At 42.8% G+C, this 11,981-nt stretch overlaps 1 long non-coding RNA gene across 1 annotated transcript; it reads left to right on the top strand.

Annotated features, from left to right (window-relative positions):
- Positions 1 to 527: 527 nt before the first annotated feature.
- LOC140479115 (uncharacterized) lies at positions 528 to 8,671 on the top strand. Its single transcript, XR_011960951.1, has 2 exons — positions 528 to 1,460; positions 6,118 to 8,671. It is a non-coding gene; the product is annotated as an uncharacterized lncRNA (long non-coding RNA).
- The last annotated feature ends 3,310 nt before the right edge of the window (positions 8,672 to 11,981 follow it).

Consider the following 11,981-nt stretch of genomic DNA (forward strand, 5'->3'; position numbering starts at 1 on the left):
TATTCAGTGCTCTGAATTTACACAGATTGTCATTCTGTCTGCCTTCATTTGGAGAGAGAAAGAGGAAGGGAGATCAGTCATTTGGAGTTGATGCCTGGGCTCCCATCGATGTCCAGGACTGTTCTCTGCAGCACTTCAGTAAGCCGGGTTCACTTGTAATCATTATAAACAAAAGACACATCCATCACAAGAATGTTGGTAACATCTCTTTGATGTAGTGTTTTTACGGGACCTTGAGATTTTCTTTGGATAATCTGAAATTCGGATAATTGATATTCAGATAATCGAGGTTGCTCTTTATACTTCTTATACACAAAAAAACAGTGTGGCCAAATTCCACACCAACTCCACTTATAAGTTTGCTGAGGATACCACCATTATAGGTCAGATCTCAAACAATGACAAGATGGAGTACTGGAAAGAGATTGAGTACTTAACTGCATGGTGGGAAGACAATGATCTCTTCATTAATGTCTAGAATGAAGGAGCTGGTCAGTGACTTCAGGAAATAGAATGGAGGTGTGGGATATCAGTAGGATTAGTGTTACTTCTGCAATTCCATTTTACAAAGGAGGTGAACTCACACCAGTGGGTAATTGTTTTAGCCAAGTGCTGAGTCAACAAGAATGGAAACAATGTGGAGGAAATATATAATTGTTTTTGTATTAGCTAAAACTGTATGTCAGAAGGTAGACATTATGGGCAAGTAGATAAGATGTTGTGAGGGGATGAAGTTAAGCTAGATACGCCTGTACAAACAGTAGGTATAAACATGTGCTTCCCACTTTTACAAAAACACAGGAACAAACCCCAATTAAAAGGGTCATAGGGATCAGAACGGCCTCGGGAAAGGCACAGATGAAGGGGGTAGATAATGATGAAGAAGGGATATGCCTAACAATGACCTATAACAGGGTAAGGTCAAACAGCCTTGTGAGACCAGAAATAAGCATTTTATCACAGACAAGGCCGGATAAGGCAAGAGGCAAACAGGGGTAATGGGGGCCGGTCTTAGGGAAGTGGACGATGTAAGCAGGGGAGGGAGCAGTGTAAAACAATAGACATCAAATCATATAAATGTTATGTATGAATTGAATTTAGTGTGTGTATGTCCCTTGCCTTGAGAAAGGGACATCACACCCACTTGCAAGTGTAAAATAAATGACACTATTGATTCAGATCTTGTCTCGGACTGAAATTATTGAAGTGAGTGGGCTTTGTTTCTCACAATTGGGGGCTCGTCCGGGATTTTCTTCCATCACCGGGGGGAGTGGCTGGCCTTGGACACTGGGAAGACGCGTCCCGTTCCCCATTGAGGAGCGGTCTCGTGTCCTGGTTTGGTCTGCTCCCTTGGGTGACTGGTACGAATCCCACAAGAGAGACATCTGAATCAGACAGTGATAGGAGCTCGATAGACAATACGGCACAAAGGGGCCAGGCAACTCTGTGCACAGACCAAGGTAAGAAACCTGACTTTTAAGTATTGCCTTGGTGGCCGGGATTGAGTTTTAGTAGTTAATAAGGGACTAACGAAGGAACTCAATATGGGTTGTGCCGTGGGTAAGGAAAAAGCCTCCGGGAAAAACAAAAGAAGGAAAAAGCAATGGAATTGGAGGCGGGGTCCCTTACAACATACCTCCAGAAAGTTCTTTGGGGAGGATGTTGTGGAATTGGCAAAATAATACTTGTACAGGGGAAAAAGATGATTAAATATTGTTGCTTCATATGGACTAAGGAATCCATTCTTCGTCCCGCCTCTTTTGGCCAAAATTCAGGTCGGACAAAGACTGGGTTTGTAAATATCTGAATTTATTTGTCAATGAGTGAGAGAGAGAGAGAGAGAGAGAGAGAATGGTAGAAAGTTGGTAGAAAGTTTAACCCTTTGTGATTTGGTTTGAATGCACATTTGTTTGTTGGTGATTGAATGTTTGCGTTTTATTCCCTGGAGCTTGAGTTCCGGGACAGTTTTGAATCTGATTCTTATTATGGAAACTTAACATGATTTATTTTAAGGTTAAGGATTCTATAGAGATTATGAAAAAAAGAATGATAACTCCTGTTCTTCTTACAGGTCATGACTGTCTTACTATCAGTTTCTAACTAATCTCTTCTATCTTTACATGAAAGCGATTTATGGAGGACAGTTGAAGTTTCAGTTCAACATTAGATTGTAGTAAAAACAAGATCCTATGGTTAATATCTGTGACCTTGGATTCGGCCATTGTTCATGCATTAGAAGTTTTTTTCTTTAAACTGGAATAGACAAATAATTTTAAGGCAGCTCTGATTATTTCACGACCTATAGTATTGTAATTGAGCAATGATTGGTCAGGACTACTTAAGAAAACTAATTTTGGATTTAAATTAAGGGACTAAAACTGGGTGATTACAGTGGATTTCAAAATTGAGAACTGTATGCATTTGACATTTTGAATATTAAATACTGAATAAATGAACGTAAATATATAAATATATTTACAAGTTTGGAACAGGCTTTAAAGTTAGTCAAGCATGAATTGATGAATTGGTGTTTGAAGTTATGGGGAGCTAGAAATATTGCAATATTTCTTTAAAAAAAAAGAAAAAGGGGAAGAACGTAATGACTTATCCCCTTCGGGAGGTACCAATAGGGGACAAAGATTGGGTTTGTAAGTGTCCCCCTCAGCAGTGGGGAGGTCAGAATATTTAAAAAAGAAATGAAGGTCCTGGTTGAGGATCTGGTAGGGTTGTCTGAACAAACTGATCAATTTTTGGGGCGCAGTCTGTATACCTGGGCTGAGTTAATGTCTATTTTGAATATACTATTTACTGGGGAAGAAAGGGGACTTATATGGGGAGCAGCCATTAAAATATGGGACAGGGAACATCCGATTGGAGATGGAGATGCTGGACAGGGAGAGGTGAAGTTTCCCCTCAGAGACCCCCAGTGGGAAAACCAAAATCTGGAGCATAGAGAAGAAATGAGGGAATTGAAAGACCTGATTCTAAAAGGAATAAAAGAGGCAGTTCCGAAGTCACAGAATTTGACTAAAGCCTTTGAAGTTAGACAGGAGACAGATGAGACTCCCTCAGCTTTCTTGCAAAGATTAAGAGACTCAATGCGGAAATATTCTGGAATGAACCCTGAGGACCCAGTGGCACAGGGTCTTTTGAAAGTACATTTTGTGACAAAGGCATGGCCAGATATACAGAGAAAGATACAGAAGATAGAAGGGTGGAGTGAAAAGCCATTAGATGAATTGTTAAGAGAGGCACAGAAAGTGTTTGTAAAGAGAGAGGATGAGAGACAGAAACAGAAGGTGAAAATGATGGGAGCTACGGTTGATGAGGTAGTTAAGAAAAGAATGGAACCAATATTGAGCAACCAGAGCGGTGGGTGGCAGCATGTCGGACAGAGAGGACAAGGGGGAGCGTTTGATAGAGGGTTCGAGCGACAGGGGAAGAGCTGGAGGTCTCCACAGGCAGGATGCTATTATTGCAGAAACTCGGGCATTTTAAGCGGGAATGTCCGGCTCTGAAAAGGGAAGAGAGGGCAATTCCGCTTATGAATTTTGATGAAGAATAGGGGTGTCAGGGGTTCCTGCCCTCAGGGGCCCACCAGGAACCCTTGATAAACCTGAAGGTGGGACCCTATAAGGAAGAGGTAGTCTTCCTAGTAGATACGGGGGCAGCACGGTCATCACTGAATTTTAAACCAAAGAAAGTAGAAATGTCGACAGGGTCAATTACTGTTTCAGGGGTTAAAGGGGAGGGATTTACTGTTCCAGTATTTGAACCTATGATGATAGAAGGTCCTAAGGATAGGGTCAAAGGGGAATTGTTGTATATCCCTGATATAGGAAGTAACTTACTAGGGAGAGATTTAATTATCCTCTTAGGACTGGAGATTGGAATTCAGGAAAAAGAATTAGTTGTCCAAATGGCAATGTTGACAGAGGATATGGAGAGAGAGATAGACCCTATTGTATGGGCTAGGGAAGGGAATTGTGGAAAACTACAGATCCCCCCCCTTGAAATAAATTTAAAAAGGAAAGGGGATGTTGTCTGTGAGCGACAATATCCCATTTCCATTGAAGGTAAACGAGGACTGCAGCCAGTAATTGAAGGATTGATTAGAGATGGATTGTTGGAGCCATGTATGTCTCCTTATAATACCCCAATACTACCAGTGCGGAAATCCGATGGAAATTATCGATTGATGCAGGATTTGAGAACATTAAATCGAACAGTACAGATCAGGCACCCAGGGTGCCAAACTCCTCTACGTTATTAAGTGAGATCCCTCATGACCACAAATGGTTTAGTGTGATAGATTTAAAGGATGCCTTTTGGGCTTGTCCCTTGGCAGAGGAAGGTAGGAATTTGTTTGCCTTTGAGTGGGAAGACCCTAAGACAGGACAGCAACAGCAATACCAGTGTACTGTGCTTCCCCAGGGGTTTACGGAATCCCCGAATTTATTTGGACAGATGTTAGAACAAGTATCGGAGAAATTTAGCAGCCCCAAGGGGACTACCCTGTTGCAGTATGTAGACGACCTCTTAGTAACAGGAAAAAGAAGAGAAAGAGTAGTAGAAGCCACTAACAAATTATTGAATTTCCTGGGTCAGCAGGGACTGCGGGTATCTAAAAACAAACCACAATATGTGGAGCAAGAAGTGAAATACTTGGGACATTTAGTTAGTGAGGGAAAGCGAAAGATAAGCCCGGAACGGATGGAGGGAATAGTGGGAATGCCACTGCCCAGCACTAAAAGGGAGTTACGCAAATTTTTAGGTCTAACGGGTTATTGCAGATTGTGGATTGATTCCTATGCACTGGAGACTAAAAAATTATATCTCAAACTATTAGAGGGGGGAACCCAAATGTCTAAGTTGGGATGATGAGGAAAAAGAACTAGTTGAGAAACTCAAAAGAGATTTGATCCATGCCCCTGTGTTAGCCCTACCTTCCCTAGATAAACCTTTCCACCTCTTTGCTACCGTGGATAAGGGAGTGGTTTTGGAAGTATTAACCCAGAGGTGGGGGAAGGGATTAGTACATGAAGAATTGATTAAACGGGTCTTGGAGTCCCTATTACTTCCCCGAGAAATAGCAGTAGTGCATGTAAATGGTCATCAGAAAGGAAATGAACTAGAGGTTAGGGGAAATAGATTAGCCGATGAGGTGGCTAAGGAAGCAGCCCTGAACCCACAAGAAGTGGTGATTCATTCCCTAATACCTACTGTTCCAGGTCCTCGGGAAGCTCCTATATTTACTGAAAGCGAAGAAAATGAATTGAGAGATTTAGGAGCTGTAAAAACAGCAGACGGGCATTGGATGTTACCTGATGGAAGGGAAATGTTAAACAAAATGATGATGCGAGAGATTATGGCCGTCCTACACCAAGGCAGCCATTGGGGAGTACAAGCAATGTGTGATTTAGTTCTTAGGGAATATGGATGTAAAGGAATATATACAATTGCTAAACAAATATGTGAGGGATGTATCATATGCAAAAAGGTAAATAAGAAAGTCTTGAGAAAACAGACCCCGGGAGGAAGAGACCCAGGACTGAGACCTTTCCAGAGTATACAAGTAGATTATACTGAACTCCCCAGGGTAGGCAGACTAAAATATATGCTAGTCATAGTAGATCATTTATCTGGTTGGGTTGAGGCATACCCCCTAGCTACCGCCACTGCAAGTGGAGTGTCTAAAACAATATTGGAGCACATAATTCCCCGATATGGGCTCGTGAACCATATTGATTCCGATCAAGGAACACACTTTACTTCTAAAGTGTTACAGGGGGTAATGAAAGGGTTGGGAATTTCCTGGGAGTTCCATACTCCGTGGCACCCGCCATCATCAGGAAAGGTTGAGAGAATGAACCAAACACTCAAATGACAGCTCTCTAAACTGATAATAGGAACCAGACTCCCTTGGACCAAATGTTTACCTATAGCTCTCTTGCGAGTACGAACAGCCCCAAGGAAAGATTTGGGACTATCCCCCTATGAAATCTTATTTGGATTACCTTACTTGGGAACGAATGGAGAATTGCCAATTCCCGAAACTAAAGATTTGTTTTTAAAGAAGTACATACTGGGTTTGTCCTCCTCTTTGTCTTTCCTAAGGAAACAGGGTTTATTGGCACAGACTCCACCCCTTGAATTCACCGTTCATCCCATCCAGCCGGGCGATTGGATCTTAGTAAAATCATGGACAGAGACTAAATTACAGCCGGACTGGGAAGGGCCGTACCAGGCTCTTTTGACTACTGAAACAGCGATAAGGACAGCAGAGAAAGGCTGGACTCACTACACTCGGATCAAAGAGCCAGTGGACCCTCCAGTTGAGGAAGAAGTCTGGACAGCCGAATCAACGCAAGATTCGCTGAAACTCAGGCTAAAGAGACTTTGAGTAACTGATTATACAGTGGCGACGCGAGCGCGGGATTATTTCTGTAAGATTGTATATTAAGTCTTTTTGTGCTTCAGCATGATGTTTAGAATACTGGGAATGCTTAGAGTTATGATGCTAGCTCTCTTAGTATTGGCATTTCATCAAATATCATTTTCATATGTATTATTAACGGTTCCTGAATCTGATAACCCACAAGTAATAGACGCTGATGTATGTAGCTTAGTAAATTGTGGGGACGTAGATAATCAGAGACAGTATCGCAGCTCTGAGATACATCTTAAGTCCTATGGGGATGGCCTTGGGGACGGTACTTGGTATAACAGTCTTGTCACAGTACACCGGGCCCCCTTCCGACCAGCTCGCGATTGCCCTGATAAAAAGTGTAACCCAATATACCTAACAATAAGGAAAACCACATGGCACGAAACAATCCTGGGTGGGGCCACTTATGAGATACAATTAAATGAAACATTTGGGATAGAAATGAAAGCAAATGGGAAGGATTTCTTGGGCTGTTGTTTCCGAATTAGTGTAGGACAGGGAAAACGGGTAGAACTACTGGGTAATAAGATACAATCTTTCACCCCTCCCGATGATCCTAAAGTAGTAAAATTTATAGAGGTAAAGGACTTGAAACAGACCATTGAAATAGAAACTGGGTACGGGGATGCAAATGCCTGGGTTGAATGGGTAAAGTATACTGTAAAAAGTCTGAACAAAAGCAATTGCTATGCATGTGCCTCCGGTCGACCAGTGGCCCAGGTGGTTCCCTTTCCGCTCGGGTGGAAGCGAGACAGGAAGGGCATGAAATGTATGATAGCCCTGTATCAGGATGAGACTGCATGGAATGATAGGAATTGTACCTCCCTATCACTGATGTTCCCTCCCTTGGAGAAGAAAGATGCAAAAGTTCCCCCCCTGTTTTCTGCCGCAGTTGGAAATCACACATCGTGTGTGTAGACGAGGTACAAGTCAGTCGAAAGATTTGGGGGAGCTGAAACTATGTACAGAGATTAAGAATGTCACCGAAACGGAGAAGGGAGGGAACTACTCAGCATTAAAGGTTCCCCGAGTGGATCTGTGGTGGTACTGTGGAGGCAAAATATTGAGACCCACGCTATCTCCAGATTGGAGAGGGATATGTGCAATTGTACAATTGGCAATTCCATTTACCCTGGCATTTGAGAAGGAAAACAAAGGAGGGAAAAAGGGAAGGGGTAAGAGATTACTGTTAGACACTTCTTTCGATGACAGGATTTATCTTGATTCGGTAGGAGTCCCTAGGGGAGTACCGGATGAATTTAAGGCTCGTAACCAGATTGCAGCAGGCTTTGTGCCAGCTCTCTTTTGGTGGGTAACAATTAATAAAAATGATCATACCCTGTATACGAGGGCTCACCCAAAGGTTGATTGAAACAGCCTTAATGAAACAGATGCCCCTAAAAGGGAATCAGGCTGAAGGACTTTATCGACTAAATAATGAGGAGATGAGTGAGACCAAGATGGATGAAATCTCCGGGATGATGCTTGCGAATTTCGGGAGCGATGCTTAAAAATAAAATATTTGCAGAAGATAACAAATGGTAATTAAAAGAAAGAGGGGGAATTGTGGGATATCAGTAGGATTAGTGTTACTTCTGCAATTCCATTTTACAAAGGAGGTGAACTCACACCAGTGGGTAATTGTTTTAGCCAAGTGCTGAGTCAACAAGAATGGAAACAATGTGGAGGAAATATATAATTGTTTTTGTATTAGCTAAAACTGTATGTCAGAAGGTAGACATTATGGGCAAGTAGATAAGATGTTGTGAGGGGATGAAGTTAAGCTAGATACGCCTGTACAAACAGTAGGTATAAACATGTGCTTCCCACTTTTACAAAAACACAGGAACAAACCCCAATTAAAAGGGTCATAGGGATCAGAACGGCCTCGGGAAAGGCACAGATGAAGGGGGTAGATAATGATGAAGAAGGGATATGCCTAACAATGACCTATAACAGGGTAAGGTCAAACAGCCTTGTGAGACCAGAAATAAGCATTTTATCACAGACAAGGCCGGATAAGGCAAGAGGCAAACAGGGGTAATGGGGGCCGGTCTTAGGGAAGTGGACGATGTAAGCAGGGGAGGGAGCAGTGTAAAACAATAGACATCAAATCATATAAATGTTATGTATGAATTGAATTTAGTGTGTGTATGTCCCTTGCCTTGAGAAAGGGACATCACACCCACTTGCAAGTGTAAAATAAATGACACTATTGATTCAGATCTTGTCTCGGACTGAAATTATTGAAGTGAGTGGGCTTTGTTTCTCACAGAGGGAACATCCCTGTCAGCATCAATGATGCTGAGGTGGAGATGGTTGAGAGCATCAAGATCCAGGGAATAATAATCACCAACACTCTGTCCTGGTCCACCCATGTTGACACTACATTCAAGAAGACACAACGGTGCCTCTAATTCCTCAGAAAGCGAAGGAAATTTGTATGTCCATAAAGAATTTTTATCGATGCATCATAAAATGCATCCTGTTGGATGTATCACAGCATAGTATGACAACTGCACTTCCCAAGAGTTATGAACACAGCCCAGTCCATCTCACAAACCAGCTTCCCATCCATTGACTTCACCTCTACTTCCTGCTGCATTGGAAAAGAGACAAACATAATCAAAGACCCCTCCCACTTTGGTTATACAATCTTCCACCCTCTTCCATTGAACAGAAGATCCAAAATGTTTGCATATATATATGAACAGATTCTTCCTTGCTGTTATCAGACTTTTGAATTGATTTCTTTAAAATTAATGCCGATCTCTCTGCATCTTTTCGGCAGCTGTAACATTATATCTTGCACTCTGTTCTGTTACCCTGATACACTTGTATGCTAAAACAGATAAGACAACATTTTTCACTGCACCTCAGTATGTGAGACAGTAATTAATCAACTCAAAGTATCAGTTGGATCAGGGCAAATTGGACCTGAATGCTAGTCTTGCATGCCATTGCAATGAGCAAATATTGAGTCCGGGACCAGTGCAACAGAAGTGTTGGGAGGTGACCAGAAAACTGTAGGGAAGCACCCTTTAAACTCAGTAAGGCTTCAGCATGGAGCAGCTGAAGGGTAGAGAATGGGAAATGTGAACCTAAGTAAAGAGGAAGTGAAGCAGGAACTGGAGAAAATAAGATTCAAAGCAGCAGAGCAAAAGAAAAAAATCCAGGTAAATATTGTGCATTGTTTCAGACTCTGAGTGATAGAGTGTACCAGGAGGTGCAGCTTACTGTCAGTGACTGGGATGCAACCCAAAAAGCTGTGGACAAGCTGATCGAGGAAAGCAAAGCCCTCCAATTTGTGCTCAGAGCCCTACACCAAGCAGGCAAGGAAACAGAGCCTGCGCTATGGACCATTTGAAATGCCAGCACGAACCTGAAAAATTAAAGTCCCAAATTCCTGCTTAAAGGGGAATGATGTGAACGGGACAATCGAATTAGATGGAGACAGTGATTATAGGATAGCTGGGAGGAAGTGGAAATACAAGCTCATTGACATGCTGAGAGTGACATTGATTGAGGATTGCCACCTCCTTTTCTGGAGACAGTTGGACCTTTGGTGCCCCCCCCCCCCGTTACTGTGCCCCCCATCAACCTACTGACCACAACCTGTCAGGATGACCAGAACAATAACCCGACCCTCTTTACAATTGACAGTGATAGCAAAAAAAATCCATGAGTGTACAATTCACCCCAATATGTTTTTCACAGCACCAAACACTAGAATGTCCTCCACAGACTCAACAATGTTGAGGAGGTAACATTAATGTCGATGTTTCTGAGTCCTGGATCGATTCTGCCTTACCCAATCTTTAGAAAATGGGAAGGGGGAGCTACAGGCCATAGAAACGGCAGTCCCAGCTGCTGTGGGATATGGTAGGAGAGACCTCCTGGAGGGATTAAATAACTGGAAGCAGGGAAAGAGAGAACACCCAACTGCATTTGCCAGGTGCCTAGGGATACAGTTCACAGGAAACTTTCACAGGAGTCTTCCAAAGGAGTCTTCAGTAACTTAGATTTGATTGTGCTGACACCACAAAACAGGGCAAATTGGACCTGAATGCTAGTCTTGCATGGCACTGAGCCAATGAGAAAAGCCTTCTAAAAGTCTGTTTCCACAGACAACACCCACATAGAACTAGTGGGAAGAAGGATGATTCAGGAATGGGGGGAAGAGGTCCATGAATCAAAGCACCCCAAAACAGGCAATGGGAAAATGCATTGTTCAAAAACGCCAAATTACAGGCTGGTGTAGATGGGATGAAGCAGAGGGAGGTGACAGAAAGAAGGGGAGTTATTATTGGAACCATCCAGCTCCATACATCCACTGTGCAGTGAGAGATAGGGATTAGCAGCAGAGAGGTTCAAGGCAGCAGCATTCACAACAAGGGCAATGCTACAATTGTGGCTGCAGTATACCCAGGCAGTTAGCGCTGCCATAGGATCCAGGCTCAACACCCTGGTCCATGCCACTCAAAGGATGGGAAGTGATAAGCAGCCGTTAATCTGATAGGGGGGATCATGCAGCCAAATTTAATGGAGGAAATGCCACCATCTAACTCCTTGTATCTCTGGTTGTATACATGGCCCAAACCATGTTGGAGTTGCACCTCTTCTCAGTGAATGTGCAGTGCCAGGTGGGGCAACATGGGATGGTGCATGGAAGATGGTGCCCCATGTAAGGCTGCCCCATTGAGTGTTTATGGGACATCAGAGGGTTCCAGAATGATACTTAACATATCCAGTGATGGCGCACCCAGAAGAAATTTCTTCTGAGCAGGTTCAGTGCACACTTACAGGAGGGGCAGAGATGGAACCTTTAGAATTTAAACCCGAGACATCATCCCAGAGTGTCGGTTGATCTCCATATGGATGCTGAGCACATTTTAGGCTCAGACCTTATAAGGAAGTGTAATTTGTTTTTGGTGTGCCACAAGGATCAGTGCTGGGTACATTGCTTTTCATCATTTAGATAAACAATTGATGTGAACATCGGAGTTATGGTTAGCAAGTTTGCAGATGACACCAAGATTGGAGGTGTAGTCTACAGCGAAGAAGGTTACCTGAGAGTACAACAGGATCTGATCAGATGGGCCAATGGGCTGAGGAATGGCAGATGGAGTTTAATTTAGATAAATGTGAGGTGCTGCATTTTGGAAAAGCAAATCAGGGCAGCACTTATACACTTAATGGTAAGGTCTTGGGGAGTGTTACTGAACAAAGAGACCTTAGAGTGCAGGTTCATATTTTCTTGTAAGTGGAGTCGCAGATAGGTAGGATAGTGAAGAAGGAGTTTAGTATGCTTTCTCTTATTAGTCAAAGCATTGAGTATAGGAGTTGAGAGGTCATGTTGTGGCTGTACAGGACATTGGTTAGGCTACATTTGGAATATTTTGTGCAATTCTGGTCTCTCTGCTAAAGGAAGGATGTTGTGAAACTTGAAAGGGTTCAGAAAATATTTAAATGAACGTTGCCAGCGTTGGAGGATTTGAGCTATATGGAGAGGCTGAACAGGTTGGATCTGTTT

This window comes from Chiloscyllium punctatum, chromosome 1 (assembly GCF_047496795.1).
Source record: "Chiloscyllium punctatum isolate Juve2018m chromosome 1, sChiPun1.3, whole genome shotgun sequence".
Classification (NCBI taxonomy): Eukaryota; Metazoa; Chordata; class Chondrichthyes; order Orectolobiformes; family Hemiscylliidae; genus Chiloscyllium; species Chiloscyllium punctatum.